This window comes from Bombina bombina, chromosome 4 (genome assembly GCF_027579735.1).
Source record: "Bombina bombina isolate aBomBom1 chromosome 4, aBomBom1.pri, whole genome shotgun sequence".
NCBI classification, from domain to species: Eukaryota; Metazoa; Chordata; class Amphibia; order Anura; family Bombinatoridae; genus Bombina; species Bombina bombina.
Genome location: NC_069502.1, coordinates 339,890,421 through 339,914,388, shown reverse-complemented (window position 1 = coordinate 339,914,388; position 23,968 = coordinate 339,890,421). Strand labels below are relative to the sequence as shown.

Genomic DNA, 23,968 nt, shown 5'->3' with positions numbered 1-23,968 from the left:
TCTTTAGATCCAAAATTGGAATAAAATCCCATTCCTTGTTCTCTTATTGGAACTGGATGTATCACTCCCATCTTTAACAGGTCTTCTACACAATGTAAGAATGTCTGTCTCTTTATTTGGTTTGAAGATAATTGAGACCTGTGGAACCTTCCCCTTGGGGGTAGTTCCTTGAATTCCAGGAGATAACCTTGAGAAACTATTTCTAGCGCCCAAGGATCCTGAACATCTCTTGCCCAAGCCTGAGCAAAGAGAGAAAGTCTGCCCCCCACTAGATCCAGTCCCGGATCGGGGGCTATCCCTTCATGCTGTTTTGGTAGCAGTGGTAGGCTTCTTGGCCTGCTTACCCTTGTTCCAGCCTTGCATTGGTTTCCAGGCTGGTTTGGGTTGTGAAGTATTACCCTCTTGCTTAGAGGATACAGAATTAGAGACTGGTCCGTTTCTGCGAAAGGGACGAAAATTAGGCTTATTATTAGCCTTAAAAGACCTATCCTGTGGGAGGGCGTGGCCCTTTCCCCCAGTGATGTCTGAAATAATCTCTTTCAAATCAGGTCCAAATAATGTTTTACCTTTGAAAGGAATGTTAAGCAATTTTGTCTTGGAAGACACATCCGCTGACCAAGACTTTAGCCAAAGCACTCTGCGCGCCACGACAGCAAACCCTGAATTTTTCGCCGCTAATCTAGCTAATTGCAAAGCGGCATCTAAAACAAAAGAGTTAGCCAATTTAAGTGCTTGAACTATGTCCATAACCTCCTCATACGAAGATTCTTTACTGAGCGATTTTTCTAGTTCCTCGAACCAGAAAAACGCTGCCGTAGTGACAGGAACAATGCATGAAATTGGTTGTAGAAGGTAACCTTGCTGTACAAAAATCTTTTTAAGCAAACCCTCTAATTTCTTATCCATAGGATCTTTGAAAGCACAACTATCTTCGATAGGAATAGTAGTGCGTTTGTTTAGAGTAGAAACCGCCCCCTCGACCTTGGGGACTGTCTGCCATAAGTCCTTTCTGGGGTCGACTATAGGAAATAATTTCTTAAATATAGGGGGGGGGACAAAAGGTATGCCGGGCCTTTCCCACTCTTTATTTACTATGTCCGCCACCCGCTTGGGTATAGGAAAAGCGTCGGGGGGCACCGGAACCTCTATGAACTTGTCCATCTTACATAATTTCTCTGGAATGACCAAATTGTCACAATCATCCAGAGTAGATAACACCTCCTTAAGCAGTGCGCTGAGATGTTCTAATTTAAATTTAAATGTCACAACATCAGGTTCAGCTTGATGAGAAATTTTTCCTGAATCTGAAATTTCTCCATCAGACAAAACCTCCCTCATGGCCCCTTGAGATTGGTGTGAGGGTATGTCAGAACAGTTATCATCAGCGTCCTCTTGCTCTTCAGTGTTTAAAACAGAGCAATCGCGCTTTCTCTGATAAGTAGGCATTTTGGATAAAAGATTTGCTATGGAGTTATCCATTACAGCCGTTAATTGTTGCATGGTAATAAGTATTGGCGCACTAGATGTACTAGGGGCCTCCTGTGTGGGCATAACTGGTGTAGACACAGTAGGGGATGATGTAGTATCATGTTTACTCCCCTCATTTGAGGAATCATCTTGGGCAATATCATTATCTGTTGCATTACTGTCCTTACTTTGTTTGGACACTATGGCACAATTATCACATAAATTTAAATGGGGAGACACATTGGCTTTCATACATATAGAACATAGCTTATCTGATGGTACAGACATGTTAAACAGGCTTAAACTTGTCAACAAAGCACAAAAAACGTTTTAAAATAAAACCGTTACTGTCACTTTAAATTTCAAACTGAAAACACTTTATTACTGAATATGTGAAAAAGTATGAAGGAATTGTTCAAAATTCACCAAAATTTCACCACAGTGTCTTAAAGCATTAAAAGTATTGCACACCAAATTTCAGAGCTTTAACCCTTACATTAACGGAACCGGAGCCGTTTTTACATTTAACCCCTATAGAGTCCCAGAATGAGGCTCTGTCTATAACTAGAAAGGCCCCCATCTGAAAAAGGTGTCCAACACAGTGCCTGCCGTTTTTCTAAACGTTCCCCAAGATTATAATACCAATAATTAGTTAGAATCTGCATAATATGCCTAGTAAAGCAATTGTTTTAGCCTAGAAAAATGTCTACCAGTTTTTAAGCCCTTTTTGAAGCCCTTTATTCTTTTATGTTTAACTAAGAAAATGGCTTACCGGTCCCCATGAGGGGAAATGACAGCCTTCCAGCATTACATGGTCTTGTTAGAAATATGGCTAGTCATACCTTAAGCAGAAAAGTCTGCAAACTGTTCCCCCCAACTGAAGTTATCTCATCTCAACAGTCCTGTGTGGAAACCGCAAACGATTTTAGTAACTGCTGCTAAAATCATAATCCTCTCACAAACAGAAATCTTCATCTCTTTCTGTTTCAGAGTAAATAGTACATACCAGCACTATTTTAAAATAACAAACACTTGATAGAAGAATAAAACTACAAAAAACTCTTAACCATCTCCGTGGAGATGTTGCCTGTGCAACGGCAAAGAGAATGACTGGGGTGGGCGGAGCCTAGGAGGGATCGTGACCAGCTTTGCTGGGACTCTTTGCCATTTCCTGTTGGGGAAGAGAATATCCCACAAGTAAGGATGACGCCGTGGACCGGACACACCAATGTTGGAGAAAAAGGCAAGAGGCAAATAGCAATTGGGTAAAAAAATAATGAAAACATTTGGCGGCAAGTATGACGCACAAGGTAACTGAAATTTTTTTAGCGGCAACAAGGTCCGGACACTCCCGTCACTAACGACGCAACTTTGTGTAAGGAAATCGGCGTCAACTATGACGGCGGAAATGAAAAAAACTTGCGTCAACGGACGTACTTTCGCACCAAAAAAATTCTCGTGCCAAGAATGACGGAATAAAGTTTAGCATTTGGCGCACCCGCGGGCCTAGTTGCAAGAGGATCACCCACAGCAGAGCTGCTATATAGCTCCTCCCCTCACTGCCATATCCAGTCATTCGACCGAAACAAGCAGAGAAAGGAGAAACCATAGGGTGCAGTGGTGACTGTAGTTTAATTAAAATTTAGACCTGCCTTAAAAAGACAGGGCGGGCCGTGGACTGGATACACTACAAGAGAAATACATTCATCAGGTAAGCAGAAATTATGTTTTCTCTTGTTAAGAGTATCCAGTCCACGGATCATCCATTACTTGTGGGATACCAATAACAAAGCTAAAGTACACGGATGATGGGAGGGACAAGGCAGGAACTTAAACGGAAGGAACCACTACTTGTAGAACCTTTCTCCCAAAAACAGCCTCCGAAGAAGCAAAAGTATCAAATTTGGAAAATTTGGAAAAGGTATGAAGCGAAGACCAAGTCGCAGCCTTGCAAATCTGTTCAACAGAAGCCTCATTTTTAAAGGCCCAGGTGGAAGCCACAGCTCTAGTGGAATGAGCTGTAATCCTGTCAGGGGGCTGCTGTCCAGCAGTCTCATAGGCTAAACGGATTATGCTCCGAAGCCAAAAAGAGGTTGCAGAGGCCTTTTGACCTCTCCTCTGTCCGGAGTAAACAACAAACAGGCTAGATGTTTGACGAAAATCTTTAGTAGCTTGCAAGTAAAACTTCAAGGCACGGACTACGTCTAGATTATGCAAAAGACGTTCCTTCTTTGAAGAAGGATTAGGACATAATGATGGAACAACAATCTCTTGATTGATATTCTTGTTAGAAACCACCTTGGGTAAAAACCCAGGTTTTGTACGCAGAACTACTTTATCTGAATGAAAGATCAGATAAGGAGAATCACAATGTAAGGCAGATAACTCAGAGACTCTTCGAGCCGAGGAAATAGCCATCAGAAAAAGAACTTTCCATGATAGAAGTTTGATATCAATAGAATGAAGGGGTTCAAACGGAACCCCTTGAAGAACTTTAAGAACCAAGTTTAAGCTCCATGGAGGAGCAACAGGTTTAAACACAGGCTTAATTCTAACTAAAGCCTGACAAAATGCCTGAACATCAGGAACTTCTGCCAGACGCTTGTGTAAAAGAATAGACAGAGCAGAAATCTGTCCCTTTAAAGAACTAGCTGATAATCCTTTGTCCAAACCCTCTTGGAGAAAGGACAATATCCTAGGAATCCGAACCCTACTCCATGAGTAATTCTTGGATTCACACCAATGAAGATATTTACGCCATATCTTGTGATAGATTTTCCTGGTGACAGGCTTTCGTGTCTGTATTAAGGTATCAATGACTGACTCGGAGAAGCCATGCTTTGATAGAATCAAGCGTTCAATCTCCATGCAGTCAGTCTCAGAGAAATTAGATTCGGATGATTGAAAGGACCTTGTATGAGAAGGTCTTGTCTCAGAGGCAGAGTCCATGGTGGAAAGGATGACATGTCCACTAAGTCTGCATACCAGGTCCTGCGTGGCCACGCAGGCGCTATCAGAATCACCGATGCCCTCTCCTGTCTGATTTTGGCAATCAGTCGAGGGAGCAGAGGAAACGGTGGAAACACATAAGCCAGGTTAAAGAACCAAGGAGCTGCTAGAGCATCTATCAGCGTCGCTTCTGGGTCCCTGGACCTGGATCCGTAACAAGGAATCTTGGCGTTCTGGCGAGACGCCATGAGATCCATTTCTGGTTTGCCCCAACGATGAACCAATTGAGCAAACACCTCCGGATGGAGTTCCCACTCCCCCGGATGAAAAGTCTGACGACTTAGAAAATCCACCTCCCAGTTCTCTACACCTGGGATATAGATTGCTGATAGGTGGCAAGAGTGAGACTCTGCCCAGCAAATTATCTTGGAGACTTCTAACATCGCTAGGGAACTCCTGGTTCCCCCTAGATGGTTGATGTAAGCCACAGTCGTGATGTTGTCCGACTGAAATCTGATGAACCTCAGGGTTGCTAACTGAGGCCAAGCTAGAAGAGCATTGAATATTGCTCTTAACTCCAGAATATGTATTGGGAGGAGTTTCTCCTCCTGAGTCCACGATCCCTGAGGAGGAAGGGTATGACCCTTACCTCCAGTAATGTCAGCAATAATTTCTTTCGTTTGATTGAAGTTAAAAAACTAACTATAATACACCACTCTCCTCTTACTACCTCCATCTTTGTTGAGAGTTGCAAGAGAATGACTGGATATGGCAGTGAGGGGAGGAGCTATATAGAAGCTCTGCTGTGGGTGATCCTCTTGCAACTTCCTGTTGGGAAGGAGAATATCCCACAAGTAATGGATGATCCGTGGACTGGATACACTTAACAAGAGAAATATATATATATATATATATATATATATATCTCAATTAGCCTGTGGCCCAGCACTCCAAGCTAGGTGGTGTATAGCAGACCTGGGTGCAATCCTCAAAACAAAAGCATGTAGTAATATATCAAGAAGGGCACTCTCAGGATTTGTAAATAGACTCTAAATGTCTTTATTCATATTACAATATAATATGTCAAGGATCATAGTAGACGTTTCGGCTCCTTTGTGAGCCTTCTTCAGGACGAATTTAATATTTAGACGGCTGTGAAGCCGTACTCCCAAACTAAGAAACAAGCGTGTGGTATGTATGTGTGTATGTATGTATATATATATATATATATATATATATATATATATATATATATATATATATATATATATATATATATATATATATATACATATATATACATACATACATACACACACACATATTTAGACATCTATATGTATGTATCTTTAGATTAAAGCCCTTTGCAGTCCTTTTTTTTTTTTTTTTTTTTTTAAACCTGAGACCTCATATATTTGAGTTCTTAACATTTTTTTATAATATTTTTTTATAGTGTTACGAGTATAACTGTACTTTTAAATGTAATTTTAATATGTTTTGTGCAACTTTTTTGTTTCGCATAACAGCTAATCAGAGCTCCGGGATTGCACTATCTTGACACACATTAAATTCAACTGTGCTTTAGCGAACGTGTTTACTTTCAACTCGTAATACTATGCTACTACAAACTCACGCAAAAAGCCGTGATATAACTCTATTTGCTTGTGCGCAACTGTTAGTGCGCAACTCGTAATCTAGCCCTGGGGGGGGGGGTGACAAGATGGCAGTCCATTGTGTATATGGGTGGCTTTTAAGATGGAAGGAGAAATCTGTATTAAAATGGCAGTTGTGTACGTATAATACAACTATTAATTGTTTGGGTGAAAAGAATAAGATGTCTGTGTAGCGTTTGTGTGAAGGGCAAGATAAAGGGCCAGCTCTGTACCCATACTGGAGAGTATGACGTGGGGAAATTGGTTAAGATGCCAGTAATGTGGGTGTCTGTGTGTTAGTTGCAGGCTAATACGGAACAAGATATCAGATGTGTTTGTGTATAAATACACTAGTCTGTCATATGAAGACCCAAACAACCAAAGTTATTAGCTGCCATTTACCCCTGGAGCAGACTGAAGTCCATACTAAAAACATAAAGAGAAGATTTCTAATTGTCATATGGGGTTCCAAGCAACCAAAGTTATTATCTGGCAGATACCAAAAACAAACCTAAGAATCACAAATCTTGTTGGCTGTATTTAGGTAAAACCCAAGTGGAAATGCAACCAGTATGCCCTAGAGCATCTGTCTATGTCAGGGAGTGAGCATCCAGGCAGTCCAGACTATGAGTGCAGTCCATATCGATATTTCCACAATTCTATTTTAGAAATTATCAGAAATAAGCAAGAAATTATAACAATAGTAATGACCTGTGAGGCATTTTGTCTAATCATTGCTCGGTAAAGCCTATAATTTTATGATTCTTTATTATTTGTAAAAGGTTGCATAGGTAGTTATTGTGAGCTAGTCTGTTATATTTATTTATGCTTATGTTTAACCCCATTTATCATCTCTCGTCCACAGGCGATAGATAGGTTTTAAGGACTAGCAGTTGAGAAAAACTGTTGAAAATGTATGGGTGGCGTTTTGGGCACTAATAATTTTAATTGTTGCAATGTTTTTACCCTTTGGACCATAAGATTTTTTATATGTACATAATGACTTTTTGGCCATAACCTACAAATCTAGGCATTTAGACCTATTTAACTGAGGGATTAAAAGGCCTTTGTTCAAATTAAATAAGGGCCTTCACTGTTTTACATGGGTGTGAGGTATAACTATTAATATAACTTTTATGATTTGAATTATTAAGATATAAAAATTGTACATTTTTCAATAAGGTCACATGTATCAACTAGGGATGAATGCAGCTGGCGTCTGCAATATTTGGCATTCGTTGCTGCCGAACTAAACGCATAATCATATATATCCCGAGTATAATCCATATGGTTGCCTTGAGATGTGTGATGTTTTGATGCTTATGCGCTAGGTGCATAATGTTTGGCACCACAGCTGTGAGTGATCTTTTGCCACTGTTGTGTATGTTTGGTGTTCTTTTCCCATCAGTGCATCTGCCTAGTCTGACCATTAGTTGAGTTTTGGGTGCAAGATTGCGCTGTCGATTCCATTTTGACCTTTTCTGTTATGCACCGATCCTTGTACTTGCCATCTTGTCTGCCCATCTACTGTTTCCTGAATGCTGCCTGCACTTCTTAGATTTGCCTGTGTTTTTGATGCCTGTTGGCTTTCATATTCTCCTGCGGATCAGATGCTGCCAGATTATTACCAACCCTAACCTTGCTGTCAACTATGCTTCCTCACTTGAATCCCTAGTCAGCTGCCAGACATGTCCTGGGTACCATACAGTGAGTTAAGTGTGGACTATTCAGTAACTGGATACATTCTTGGATGACATTTGCTATTAAGCAGGCAATATGAGGATCTTTAGTCAAAGCTACAGCACAAACTACTGTATCATACTTAGGAGGATATAGCTTTCTTAGAATTATTTTATTAAAAATCAAGCAGTACATCCAAAGATATCAATATTAAATATTGTATTATGTATTGTTGCATGTGCAACAGGAAAAAAAAACAGCCAGGATAACTTTACAAAGACACATAAATGTTGTTTTTAATATTGGATTAGCATTTATATCTTCTTCAGTTTTAGTATCGTAGAGGTGTATAGTTATTTCTAGGTACTGTTCACAACAGAATAGACAAATTGCACAAAAGTTTCACTTCAGAATATCTATGGTATTTTCATGCTAAAAAAAAAACAACCTAATTTTAAAAAAAAGGAACATAAAAGTTTGAGATTAGAAGAGCAAAAATGAGGAGGTTTTTAGTAATTGGTATAAGAGCAAGCTAACCTCTGAAGGACAGGTTGTTTATTACAATATATCACCTGTCTCTATGATTAACATAGATTTTACATCTTTGTATGATTTCATTATAAAATGCACACTGTCGAGTTTCCATCACAGCAGTTATTACCCATTCCTCAGTTTTGCATAGCCAACATGGTTATATTAATACACTTTTTACCTCTGTGATTACCTTGTATTTAAGTCTCCCTGATCACATGACTTTTTATTATCTATTGACTTGCATTTTATCCAATTAGTGCATTGTCTGCCACAACCCACGGGCGTGAGCACAATGTTATCTGTATGGCCCACATGAACTAGCACTGCCCTGTTGTGAAAAGCAAATAAAAAAGCATTTGATAAGAGGCTGTCTGTAGTGGCTTAGAAACAGGCAGAAATTTAGAGGTTTACATTTTATAAGGTACATTAATATAACAATGTTGGTTGTGCAAAGCTGGGGAATGGGTAGTAAAGGCGTTATCTATCGTTTTAAACAATAGCAATTTTCGTGTTGACTGTCCCTTTAAACGTTCATGATTCAGACAAACCATATAATTAAAACAACTTTCTAATATACCTCTGTTATTTAATTTGCTTTATTCTCTAAGTATCCTTTGTTTCAAATCATACATAAATCATACATAGATAGGCTCAGGACCAGGAATATATTAGTGGGAGCTAGCTGCTAATTGGTGACTGCACAGATATGCCTCTTGTCATTAGCTCACCTGATGTATTTAGCTAGCTCCCAGTAATACATTGATGCCCCTTAAACAACTGGATACCAAAAGAATGAAGACAATTTGATATGAAAAAAAAAATTAGAAAGTAGTTTAAATTTGTATTATTTAGCTGAATTATGAAAAATGTTTTGGGTTTCATGTCCCTTTAAGAAAGGTTTTAGAAAAGCCAAGTTCACTTACAAATAAGATGTGACAATTAAGGGCTATGCAGTTGTGGACTTTCAGTAGAATATCAAATATGATTAATTAATTTGCCAAACAGGTGTTATACATGCATTTGTATTTTTAAAACATATTAAAAGGGCAAAATTTATCAAAGTGAGAATATGAAAATTCTAACATTTGTCGTTAACAAAAACCTCACAAATGATATCACCATATTTATGAAAGGTTATGCGCCAATAAAGTCGCAACTTTTCATATGTGCAAACAAATTGACTCATGACCATTCATAAGTCTTCGATATATACGAATAAGTTGTCTGGAAATGCCTAAAAATGTTATTGTCTGGAGGGAAAATGGAAGCATTTATTTTTCTTGCCGTAATGGCGGTATCTTGGGTTAGAAATTGCATACAACAAGGCACGGAACCTGAAGAAAAATAATTAAATCACAAAAAGGTATATATAGATATATAAAAAAGTAAAATAATTTAAAGTGCAATTGAAATTAGTGTACTAAAAAGAACAAAGATAAGCTACAAAAAACGAGCAATCTTCCTCGATGAAAGAGAGCCAAAGTCAGGGCAAGATAAAAATAAATTTAATATATAAGAAATAACATTCTCAAAAAAAAAAAAAAAATCACGTGATTAATTTATTATGTTATAATAGGATAGAAACAATAAAACCATTTACCGGTGGCTAAAGTTAAGATTGATAAAGAAATTAGATCAGCCATTCGCTTGACATCGCAAAAACATAATTTATGTAAGAACTAACCTGATAAATTCATTTCTTTCATATTAGCAAGAGTCCATGAGCTAGTGACGTATGGGATATACATTCCTACCAGGAGGGGCAAAGTTTCCCAAACCTCAAAATGCCTATAAATACACCCCTCACCACACCCACAATTCAGTTTAACGAATAGCCAAGAAGTGGGGTGATAAGAAAGGAGCGAAAGCATCAAAAATAAGGAATTGGAATAATTGTGCTTTATACAAAAAAATCATAACCACCACAAAAAGGGTGGGCCTCATGGACTCTTGCTAATATGAAAGAAATGAATTTATCAGGTAAGTTCTTACATAAATTATGTTTTCTTTCATGTAATTAGCAAGAGTCCATGAGCTAGTGACGTATGGGATAGCAGATACCCAAGATGTGGAACTTCCACGCAAGAGTCACTAGAGAGGGAGGGATAAAATAAAGACAGCCAATTCCGCTGAAAAAATAATCCACAACCCAAATCAAAAGTTTTAATCTTATAATGAAAAAAACTGAAATTATAAGCAGAAGAATCAAACTGAAACAGCTGCCTGAAGTACTTTTCTACCAAAAACTGCTTCAGAAGAAGAGAAAACATCAAAATGGTAGAATTTAGTAAAAGTATGCAAAGAAGAGCAAGTTGCTGCTTTGCAAATCTGATCAACAGAAGCTTCATTCCTAAAAGCCCAGGAAGTAGAAACTGACCTAGTAAAATGAGAAGTAATCCTTTGAGGCGGGGACTTACCCGACTCCACATAAGCATGATGAATCAAAGACTTTAACCAAGACGCCAAAGAAATGGCAGAAGCTTTCTGACCTTTCCTAGAACCAGAAAAGATAACAAATAGACTAGAAGTCTTTCTGAAATCTTAGTAGCTTCAACATAATATTTCAAAGCTCTTACTACATCCAAAGAATGTAAAGATCTCTCCAGAGAATTCTTAGGATTAGGACACAATGAAGGGACAACAATTTCTCTACTAATGTTGTTAGAATTCACAACCTTAGGTAAAAATTGAAATGAAGTCCGCAACACCGCCTTATCCTGATGAAAAATCAGAAAAGGAGATTCACAAGAAAGAGCAGATAACTCAGAAACTCTTCTAGCAGAAGAGATGGCCAAAAGGAACAAAACTTTCCAAGAAAGTAATTTAATATCCAGAGAATGCATAGGTTCAAACGGAGGAGCCTGTAAAGCCCTCAGAACCAAATTAAGACTCCAAGGAGGAGAGATTGACTTAATGACAGGTTTGATACGAACCAAAGCCTGTACAAAACAATGAACATCAGGAAGATTAGCAATCTTTCTGTGAAAAAGAACAGAAAGAGCAGAGATTTGTCCTTTCAAAGAACTTGCAGACAAACCTTTATCCAAACCATCCTGAAGAAACTGTAAAATTCTAGGAATTCTAAAAGAATGCCAGGAGAATTTATGAGAAGAACACCAAGAAATGCAAGTCTTCCATACTCGATAATAAATCTTCCTAGACACAGATTTACGGGCCTGTAACATAGTATTAATTACTGAGTCAGAGAAACCTCTATGACTAAGAATCAAGCGTTCAATTTCCATACCTTCAAATTTAATGACTTGAGATCCTGATGGAAAAATGGGCCTTGAGATAGAAGGTCTGGTCTTAACGGAAGTGTCCAAGGTTGGATACTGGCCATCAGAATGAGATTCGCATACCAAAAACCTGTGAGGCCATGCTGGAGCCACCAGCAGTACAAACGAACGTTCCATTAGAATATTGGAAATTACTTTTGGAAGAACTAGAGGCGGAAAGATATAGGCAAGATGATAATTCCAAGGAAGCGACAACGCGTCCACTGCTTCCGCCTGAGGATCCCTGGATCTGGACAGATACCTGGGAAGTTTCTTGTTTAGATGAGAGGCCATCAGATCTATTTCTGGAAGTCCCCAAATTTGAACAATCTGAAGAAATACCTCTGGGTGAAGAGACCATTCGCCCGGATGTAACGTCTGGCGACTGAGATAATCCGCTTCCCAATTGTCTACACCTGGGATGTGAACCGCAGAAATTAGACAGGAGCTGGATTCCACCCATACAAGTATCCGAGATACTTCTGTCATAGCTTGAGGACTGTGAGTCCCACCTTGATGATTGACATACGCCACGGTTGTGACATTGTCTGTCTGAAAACAAATAAACGATTCTCTCTTCAGAAGAGGCCAGAACTGAAGAGCTCTGAAAATCGCACAGAGTTCCAAAATGTTGATTGGCAATCTCGCCTCCTGAGATTCCCAAACCCCCTGCGCTGTCAGAGATCCCCATACAGCTCCCCAACCTGAAAGACTTGCATCTGTTGAGATTACAGTACAGGTAGGACGAACGAAAGAGGCCCCTTGAATTAGAGAATGGTGATTCAACCACCAAGTCAGAGAAGATCAAACATTGGGATTTAAGGATATTATTTGTGATATCTTTGTATAATCCCTGCACCTCTGGTTCAGCATACAAAGCTGAAGAGGTCTCATGTGAAAACGAGCAAAGGGGATCGCGTCCGATGCAGCAGTCATGAGACCTAGAATTTCCATGCAAAAAGCTACCGAAGGGAATGATTGAGACTGAAGGTTTCGACAAGCTGAAACCAACTTCAGACGTCTCTTTTCTGTTAGAGACAAAGTCATGGACACTGAATCTATTTGAAAGCCCAAAAAGGTTACCTATGTCTGAGGAATCAAAGAACTCTTTGGTAAATTGATCCTCCAACCATGTCTTTGAAGAAACGACACAAGTTGATTCGTATGAAATTCTGCAGAATGTAAAGACTGAGCAAGTACCAAGATATCGTCCAAATAAGGAAATACCACAATACCCTGTTCTCTGATTACAGAGAGAAGGGCACCAAGAACCTTTGAAAAGATCCTTGGAGCTGTTGCTAGGCCAAACGGAAGGGCAACAAACTTGTAATGCTTGTCTAGAAAAGAGAATCTCAGAAACTGATAGTGATCTGGATGAATTGGAATATGAAGATATGCATCCTGTAAATCTATTGTGGACATATAATGCCCTTGCTGAACAAAAGGCAGAATAGTCCTTATAGTCACCATTTTGAATGTTGGTATCCTTACATAACGATTCAATATTTTTAGATCCAGAACTGGTCTGAAGGAATTCTCCTTCTTTGGTACAATGAATAGATTTGAGGAAAACCCCAGACCCCGTTCCAGAACTGGAACTGGCACAATTACCCCAGCCAACTCTAGATCTGAAACACATTTCAGAAACGCCTGAGCCTTCACTGGGTTTACTGGAATGCGAGAGAGAAAAAATCTTCTCACAGGTGGCCTTACCTTGAAACCTATTCTGTACCCTTGAGAAACAATGTTCTGAATCCAAAGACAGTGAATCGAATTGATCCAAATATCTTTGAAAAATCGTAACCTGCCCCCTACCAGCTGTGCTGGAATGAGGGCCGCACCTTCATGCGGATTTGGGAGCTGGTTTTGACTTTCTAAAAGGCTTGGATTTATTCCAGACTGGAGAAGGTTTCCAAATGGAAACCGTTCCTTTAGGGGAAGGGTCAGGCTTCTGTTCCTTATTCTGACGAAAGGAACGAAAACGATTAGCAGCCCTGTATTTACCTTTAGATTTTTTTGTCCTGAGGCAAAAAGGTTCCTTTCCCCCCCAGTAACAGTTGAAATAATATAATCCAACTGTGAACGAAATAATTTATTACCTTGGAAAGAAAGAGAAAGCAAAGTTGACTTAGAAGTCATATCTGCATTCCAAGATTTAAGCCATAAAGCTCTTCTAGCTAAAATAGCTAAAGACATATACCTGACATCAATTCTAATGATATCAAAAATGGCATCGCAAATAAAGTTATTAGCATGTTGAAGAAGTTTAACAATGCTATAAGCATTATGGTCTGACACTTGTTGCGCTAAAGCCTCCAACCAGAAAGTGGAAGCTGCAGCAACATCAGCCAAAGAAATAGCAGTTCTAAGAAGATTACCTGAACATAAATAAGCTCTCCTTAGAAAGGATTCAAGCTTCCTATCTAAAGGATCCTTAAAGGAAGTACTATCCGCCGTAGGAATAGTATTACGTTTAGCAAGAGTAGAGATAGCCCCATCAACTTCAGGGATTTTGTCCCAAAACTCTAATCTATCAGATGGCACAGGGTACAATTTCTTAAACCTTTGAGAAGGAGTAAATGAAGTACCCAGACTATTCCATTCCCTAGAAATTACTTCTGAAATAGCATCAGGAACTGGAAAAACTTCTGGAATAACTACATGAGGTTTGAAAACCAAATTTAAACGCTTAGTAGATTTAGTATCAAGAGGACTAGACTCCTCCATATCTAATGCAATTAACACTTCTTTAAGTAAAGAACGAATAAACTCCAACTTAAATAAATATGAAGATTTATCAGTGTCAATATCTGAGGCAGAATCTTCTGAACCAGATAGATCCTCATCAGAAACAGATAAGTCAGAATGATGGCGGTCACTTAAAAATTCATCTGAAATATGAGAAGTTTTAAAAAACCTTTTACGTTTACTGGAAGGAGGAATAACAGACAGAGCCTTCATAATAGATTTAGAAACAAATTATTTTACATTAACAGGGACATCCTGAACATTAAATGTTGAAGGAACAACAACAGGTAATGGATTATTACTAATGGAAACACAATCTGCATTAGAAAGTTTATCATGACAGTTATCACAAACTACAGCAGGAGGAACAGTTACCAAAAGTTTACAACAGATGCACTTAACTTTGGTAGAACCAGCATCAGGCAGCGTCTTTCCAGAAGTAGATTCTGATCCAGGGTCAGGTAGAGACATCTTGCAATATGTAATAGAAAAAACAACATATAAAGCAAAATTATCAAATTCCTTAAATGACAGTTTCAGGAATGGGAAAAAATGCCAAATGAACAAGCCTCTAGCAACCAGAAGCAATGAAAAATGAGACTGAAATAATGTGAAAAAAAGGTGGAGACAAGAAAATGACGCCCACATTATTGGCGCCAAGTACAACACCCATATTTTTTGGCGCCAAGTATGACGCCACATCCTGTGACGCCGAAAAAAAAAAGACGCCCACATTTTTGGCGCAAAAAAAGTCTGAACACAAATACGTCAAAAAATGATGCAACCACGAACAAACTTCCGGCGTCAATTAGGGCACCGGAAATTACAAAAAATTTTGCGCCAAAAAAGTCTGCGCCAAAAATGACGCAATAAATTGTAGCATTTTCAGCCCCCGCGAGCCTAACAGCCCACAGGGAAAAAAGTCAATTGAAAATTTTTTAAAGGTAAGAAAAAAATAATTATTCATATGCATTATCCCAAATAATGAAACTGACTGTCTGAAAGAAGGAATACGGATTATCCTGAATCATGGCAAATATAAGTTTAAAGACATATTTAGAACTTTACATATAAAGTGCCCAACCATAGCTTAGAGTGTCATAATAAAATAAGACTTACTTACCCTAAGACACTCATCTACATATAGTAGATAGCCAAACCAGTACTGAAACGAGAATCAGTATATAAGAGTATATTGTCGATCTGAAAAGGGAGGTAGGAGAAGAAATCTCTACGACCGATAACAGAGAACCTATGAAATAGATCCCCTAGAGGAAGACCATTGTATTCAAATAGGCAATACTCTTTTCACATCCCTCTGACATTCACTGCACTCTGAGAGGAAAACCGGGCTCCAGCCTGCTGCGAAGCGCATATCAACGTAGAATCTAGCACAAACTTACTTCACCACCTCCATGGGAGGCAAAGTTTGTAAAACTGAATTGTGGGTGTGGTGAGGGGTGTATTTATAGGCATTTTGAGGTTTGGGAAACTTTGCCCCTCCTGGTAGGAATGTATATCCCATACGTCACTAGCTCATGGACTCTTGCTAATTACATGAAAGAAAAACTTTTGCCCCAAAAATGTCTCAAGAATTTTGATAAATACTGGTGAAATTTTTTACTTCACACATTGCGAACTATTGCAGCGCATTTTTTCCGGGGCTTAGTAAATTTTGCCCTAAGTATGCCTTGGTAAACATACAGGACTTTACTTGAGCGCAGTGTGTGATACACACGCTCCCAAAACCTGAACCGTCAAAATTTAAAGTAAATGTAAAGTTGAATGAATGAGTGCCTGTTTTTAAAAAAAAACTATTAAAAACAGGGGCACTTTCATTCATTAAACTTTACATTGTAGCGTTTTTTTTTTTAATACTTACCATTTTCTTTAGCAAACACAGACCTCAATCCTCTGCCCACCACTCCATTGTACTTACCTCAGCAATGACGAAACCAGCTTCCACCAATCATGACGTGCACCCCAGAGCGTCCATCTTGTGAGGCCACGCAACGATTGGAGGAAGCTGGTTTCGTCATCAATATGCTAAGTACAGAGGAGCGACGGAGTCTGGGTTTCCTAAAGAAAAAGGAATTTAAAAAACTGATTCCTAAAAGGGAACATGTTTTAACATGGAATTTTGATTTAGCTTTGAAATCAATAGGCAATTCTTTAAAAGGAGCACATCATTTATTTACAAACTTAACTTGCTAACTGGATCATTGCTACATTATCCTTGTTTAACGGGGTCAACAGCATTTATAATACATTTGCAAAAGGAATGTAGACATTGTGGCTTTTTTTTGTGGGAATAAAATACAGGTATACCTGGCTCATACAGCAGGTTAAGGACTGGAGCCCCGCTGTAAAATGAAAACCGACTTAAAGTGAAAGAAGGCAATTTTAGCTTTATTTTCACTTGCCAGTGTGTGTAAAAAATTTGAAAACATGTTTGAACTTACATATAGTAGGTGTGCAATAGCGCTAAGTTTAGTTTAACACTAGCACAGCATATAATTAGTAATTAAAAAAACTGTACATCACCTGTAAAATAGTAGCAATATTTGCCAGACTACGACACTGAGACACGGATTGCACTGCAATGCTGCAAACAGACGGAACGGCGCATAACAAAATGGTGCCAGACACCTTCCTAGCAATCTCAAGATGAGTACAGTACTGTTTTAATTTCCTTGGAGGCTGAACTTCATATCGATATTAGCGCTGTATTAGTGAAGGGCTGTAAAGCGAGGTATATCTATATGATACGGTTACTCTTTCTACGCGCATTTGTAATTGGGAAACTTTCACATAAAGTTAACTTATCTTGCCCAATGAGGATGCATTTTTAAACTGAAGTTAACTCATCATCCAAGAAATAATCTGCATTTAAAAGCTGCATAAAAACCTACTTCTATGAAAATTTCTTCCCGGCTCCTTTTCAAAGTACCAAAAAGGAAAACTGTTTCTGACACTTTCTGCTTGTCTTCAAATGTGCGACTTAAGAGTATGCACCCAATCCTTAGCGACCTTAGCCAACAGCAATTTATGAGACTCATGTGAAAGGCAGTGGCAAGCACCAGAGACAGCAATGTCTTTAGCACTTTCGAAGCTTTCAAAATTGTTTACTGTAATGTTAAAAAGTCCAACCTTATAAATGTACACATTAACTTATTTTTCAGGAACTATTATGTCCCTTTAAATACACCAAGGTTTAATTTATTTGAATACAGTTTCTTTTGAAAATGCCCCTTTAAAAAGCATTCACAATCTCCAAAAAGTGGGGGGATGATGTCAACATAATTTGGCACTGTCATGTTGCATTTTGCCATTACTAAATGAAAAAATTTTTTTATTACAGTAACAGTTTATTTCAGACGGAGAGAGGGGGAGAATTTCCTACACAAATAAAATGTCTGATTAAATCTGCTGAGAATAAAGAATATAAAACCATTAGGCCATATGTTTATAAATTCCACCTGCACTTCTTAATTAAACATTATATATCAGTGTTCGGTGCCCTGTGTAAAAGCAGTATGGTTACTGGAGGTATATATACTTTCTTTCCACCAATCAAACATTTACCCTTCTCCTCCGGTGATAAGCAACAAGATCTCTTTACAACGTCTCGTCTTTTTCAATAAATTTTGCATGAAAACATGTTACCCAAGCACAAAGTTGCCTGCTGTCGTATTGGAAGTGTGATAAATGTTTAATGAAAACAACACCGCGCAGCTTGGTGTCAGACAACAGCTATCACACAGACCTGCTTTGATCTGAGCAGACACTTAAAAGGAGTTCTGAGAATGCTTTGCACCACAGAACTCTATAACCTATATGCAAATAACAGGGAATTAGCATAAATGACTTCCTGCTGCATAAAGAGGATGCAAGGGGAAAAAAATATGACAAGCTGCAAATAAAAAGCAAGCCTCTGCTGTCAGTGTAGAAAAGTCCAGAAACCATAACTTGTTTGTGAGAATATGTTCCCACAGAGGAGTTACAGCAGAGTTAGGATCCCCAACTGTTACTCAGGCTGTACTGCAGCATAAAAGACTAATAAGCAAGAATTTGAAACCTCTATTAGACAGCAACAACTTTAATGCCTAGGTGTGTGTGAGAGCTAGGTGCAAGCCTCTTGTACTCCACACACTAGAATTTTACAATTCAGTAAAGCTGCTGAGAAAATTGATTTAAAGGGACAGCCTGCCATAGAATTGTTATTGTTTTAAAAGATAGATAATCCCTTTATTACCCATTCCCCAGTTTTGCATAACCAACACAGTTATATTAATATACTTTTTACCTCTGTGATTACCTTGTATCTAAGAACCTTCTTCCAGCCCCCTGATCACATGACTTAATCTATTGTCTTAAATTTAGCATTGTTTTGTGCTAGATCTTAAATAACCCCCTGTGCCTGAACACAGTGTTATCTATATGGCCCACGTGTACTTTGTCTCTGTGTTGAAAAGAGATTTAAAAATCATCTGATAAGAGGCAGCCCTCAAAGGCTTAGAAATTAGCATATGAGCCTACCTATGTTTAGTTTAAACTAAGAACACCAAGAGAAAAAAGCAAATTTGATAAAAGTAAATTGGAAAGTTGATTAAAATTAAAAGTTCTGAATAATGAAAGTTTAATTTATACTAGACTGTCCCTTTAAATGGCCAATACATATGACAAGAACACAATATGCATAAAAATCGAAACAGAGAGAACAGCACTCCATGAGATAGAACAAGAGCCAGAATAACTCCCATGCCTATTCATTTTTATTGTAACTCCTCAGGGTGCACGCTATTTTTGCACACTGTGCCCCTTCATAGAGAAAACATATCCTGTAGCATATCAGTCTGACCCTGCCCAATGACAGTCCAGTGCCGAAATACCAGACAACTCTTCTCTGAATAAGGGAAGCAACAACCCCAGACGATAGGATTCTGTTCCTAGTATGTTGTAGAATCATTTTGAATTTCTACTTTCCCCGCCTTCATAATGTATGTAGGCTACTGGAAGCCTCCAGACCAGGAGAGCTAGAAATCTATAATGCCCATACAATGCAGTATGCATGACAGTAGTTTCAGAATGTTTACAACAAAGTAAGGTTTCTGATAGAGATCAGATGACAAGAGTTTTCAAAGAACTAAATAATGTTTCCTACGCAGATAAAATTATGCTGATTATAGTGAAACCTTCCATACTGGATGGTGAAGGCAGCAAAATGTCCTCACCTACTCCGTCAGAAAAAAAAAACAACAACAACTTTTACCTAGCATGATAAAGCAGATGGATTTTTCATGCGAGATTCTGACTGTCCTGCTATTATTGGCATAGGAAGGAGCCCTACATCTATCTGAAACCACGTTTAGCCGATACGTCTTTTCAATGAATTGTTCTTTTTTTCTGGAGAAAGACCCTTATGTGGAATAGCAATCTGTTGATTTATTTTCTTCTTTTCTCTTAACATGAAAATGAAAGAATCTGCTGACATTCAGTCTATACAATGGTTTACAATCTGTACAGTAGGAAGGTAGAATTATAAAGTGCTTTTAGTTTTGAAATGCTTACAAAAAAGTGAAGGCATTAAAAAAAAAAATAGAGACAGCTAACTGTGATTCCATTTTTATTTTTTTCACCATAGGCTTCTTGTTCAAGGATTTTAGGACTAATGCACAACTACATGATCCATCTTTTTTCTTTATCAGGAAAAGCGGAAAATAGTACTGTCTGAACTGAGACTCTAACTTCTTGTATCATGTTTGACTTTAGAAACTGATCTATAAATCCAAATTCAGTAGCGCTGGGTACAATGACAAGGATTTGTGATAAAATACAAAACATAACAAAACTAAATAAATCTATTACAGGAGGAAGAGGGCCCTGCTCTGGAGAACTCACAGTCTACATAGGTTGAGATAGCTTATCACATCGGTTGTTGTTGCAGCAGAGTCAGGCAGTTCATGTATTAGTTTGGTTAGGATGAGAGATGGAAGAGAGATGGTATGCCTCTCTGAATAGGTGGGTTTTCAAGGAGTGTCTGAAGCTATACAAGGTTGGAGGCGGTCTTATGGAGCGGGGTAGAGAGTTCCAGAGGACAGGAGCAGCATGTGCAAAGTCTTGGAGACGGGAGTGGGATGTAGAGATAACAGGAGTAGAGAGACGTAGGTCAGAGGTTGATTGAAGAGGACGGGACGGGGAATATTTCACGATGAGAGAGGAAATATAGATGAGAGTTAGATTGTTGAGTGCTTTGTAAGTTAGGGTTAATACTTTAAATTTTATTCTCAAGTGTAAGGGGAGCCAATGTAGAGACTGGCAGAGCGGAGCAGCTGATGTAGATCGTCGACTTAGGTGGATGAGTCTAGCAGAAGCATTCGTAATAGATTGGAGGAAAGAGAGGCAGCGTTTTGGAAGGCTATTTAGAAGTAGATTGCAATAATCAATGCCTGACAAAATGAGGGAATGAATACGTATTTTTGTAGTTTTTTCAGTAGGGAAGGGATGAATTCTGGAAATGTTGTGTAGGTGTGAACGACAGGATTTGGTAAGTGCTTGTATATGTGGGTTGAATGTGAGTTCTGAGTCAAGTGTGACCCCAAGACAGCGGACCTGGGGTGAGGGTGAGGTGTTGAGAATAGAGTCTCCAACTGTCAGAGAAATGTTAGGTGTTGGATGACTCGAAGAGGGGGGAATAAGAAGCAGCTCATATTCAGATTCATAATCTTCAAAATGCGTAATAGTACAAGGTTACATAGGAACCTATACATAAGCATTGAATCAAACACACAATATTAAGTATTTTAATTAACACAAACATCAGAAAGTGCGAATAAATGCCCAAAAAGGATATAGTTGCAGTAACTGAAACACTTCACTGATAATAAGCACAAATAATAAGGAACATATCCCAATAAAGTGATGTAAAAGAGCGCTATTTAAAATATAAAAAAGCAATATTCAATATAAGACCAGGTAATACACTTAAAGTATAGTAGATCAAGTCTACCATATTAGTCCTGTTTATTGTCCATAAACTGGTGGTAAATTGAAGGGATAAAGGTGTCTTCCTGTTACGTGAGTAGGGCTGCTCCTCTTGATCCCAGAGAGTGTGGAACAACTGTTAAAATAGAAAGTAGAAAGAGGGCGCTACAATAGCGTGATACCGTCTGGATATGTAGGTATAGATATAAGTATTATGCTTACCAGATGGTGTGACACTGTACTGTGACCAGTGCAAGAAAGCAGGCTAGCACTTATCAGTGGCTAGTACACTGTGGAGGCCAAGCTCCAAAGGCACTTGTCCTAGTTGAAACTCTGAGTGTGTCTCCTGTTGGCTGGACTTCAGGTGCTGCAAAGGTGTAATCGTTTGTGTGTTGTTCAGTTGGTATTGATAAACCACAACACAGACAACTTCAAATAAAATGGCTTTTAATACTTATGACGCGTTTCTCAACCTCAAACAGGTTGTTTCATCAGATAAAAAAGATTCACAGAAAAGGGGTAAAATTATTAAGGGGAAGAGTCTTAAGACCTCTGGGCAGTATTTTACTTATTACAAGTTGGCACGCAACTTACTACATGCCCATCATTAAGGATTTATATGCTACTGTGAGAGAATAATTACAATTAACATTTATTAACACTGATTACAATCCATAGGAAAGGGATACAATTTTTCACAATAGTTAAATTATGCATGCAAGAAACACCAACGGAAAAAAAAAAAGAAAGTAAGTCAATAACAGTCACAAACAAAATTGACTATCACAAAGCAACACAAAATGTAATGTTTAAGTATGACAATAATGACCACATCTTGATACATCTTCAAATTGTCTGGCTTGAGACAACAGAACCAGGTGTTTAAACATGAATCAACGGTTAAGCTTAATTTACAAAATTGAGATTTAGGAATTTTATGCCTGGCAACCAACAACTGTTAAATGTTCCATCACGAACAGAGTTGAAGGGTTAAAACGAATAGTTAGAACCAATTACCTATGGGACACCAATAAACTATATATAGTCTAGAGACATGTGTGGTTTAGTAAGAAGTTTTCCCTAAATAAAAAAAATATATATTCAAGGAAGAGATTTAATAGTCAACTCCATCATGAAAGAGAGATTTACAGTTATAGTACTTCATAAAATAGAGGAGGTGCTTGCTCCGCATCATGAAATTATGCTATTTTATATCTACATTCAGTAATGGCAGTCACCAATCATATAAAATTGCTAATACCTCTCTGTTCAAAATGGCTAGCATTGACATTACAATCATACTACTTCCTTCCCATGCTTTAAATCAAACTTCATGCACACCAAAAGCTAAGATCATCATACTATTTTTTTCAAAGAAGATGTTGAGATAAAATATGCATTCTATCAGCAGTTTCAGAGGGTAAGTACCTAACCATATTTGTATGCTGAAGGCTGAGTTACCAAAGAACATCACTAACAGTGATCCTGTCAAGATACAAAGATATAAGGCCCACAAAACGTGATTACCGTTTATCGTGCTTGTGATCAGAATTGGCAAAACAAATTACATCAGCTCTTAGTAGAAGTTAAATTATTTCATGCTTTGCAATACACCACGTGAACATCAGTAGCAGGACAAACTCAATTACTATTTAGAACATTAGGGTGTGAGAGTTTAAGGGAAAAAGGATATTTGAAGTAAGTCCTACTTTGGAGTATTTAACACTTCATACTTTCATGTAATTTCATTAGGTTAAAGCCAATGGACCCTTTAGAGTGTCCTTTACAAACTGAATTTAATAAAAAGACATCCAATGTACTTGATCACACCAGAAATAATTCCATTGATGTCTTTTTTTTTTCTACTATGTGTTTAAAGAAATAGAAAGGTCAGCAATAAAAAATGTGCATGAATTGATTTCAATTTTAAATAGAAGCATTTTGCAATACAGGTATTACTGTTTCAGCGACATTTGCACATATCCTATGTGGGACGAGAGCATCAGGGTTCAAACAACATGTCTGTTTAGAGAAGCTGTGGCGGTGTATATGTAATCTGTGCTATACAAACCACTGCTGACTCTGAGAAGGTGTGGTGTTTGAATACTGGTGCACTGGCCGTCTCAGAAAACACTAAGAACTTTTACTAGATGCATTTTTTGCAAATGGAAGTATATTGCAAAAATGCTTCTATTTAAAATTTAAATGCACCCGTGCATATTTCAGTTTTGACCTATCCATTTAAGCAAACAACTACATCAGTCTACTTGTACAGTCCTGCATCTTATAATATTATATAAATACAAATAAATATTCCATCTAATCAACTGAGCCATGTCTGCTCATTCTGATTCTTTCAGAATTACATACTTGATCAAATTAAGCACAGTACTTCTGAGTCTTTCTGCATTTTCCTTTTCCAAATACAGAAATGCTAAGAAACCTTAACTAACTTTTTCATAAACACCTTAAATGTATGTACTGCCAAAGTAACCATATCCTGCAAGATACTTTAATATGAAGTAAAAAAAACAACACTACAGGAATTTAATACATCTCTAAAGGTATGGGTGGAATTAGAGGAACAGTGTACACTATTTTTTTTTAAAAAATTCTGGATGTTTTTTCTATCTTGGTATACTTTTTTTTTTTTTTAAACCCTGTATTGTTATAAAC

At 38.0% G+C, this 23,968-nt stretch overlaps 1 protein-coding gene across 1 annotated transcript in view; it reads right to left on the bottom strand.

The window, feature by feature from the left end:
• Positions 1 to 23,968, bottom strand: part of RSRC1 (arginine and serine rich coiled-coil 1) — a 1,121,477-nt gene that overhangs the window by 880,030 nt on the left and 217,479 nt on the right. The window lies entirely within an intron of this gene.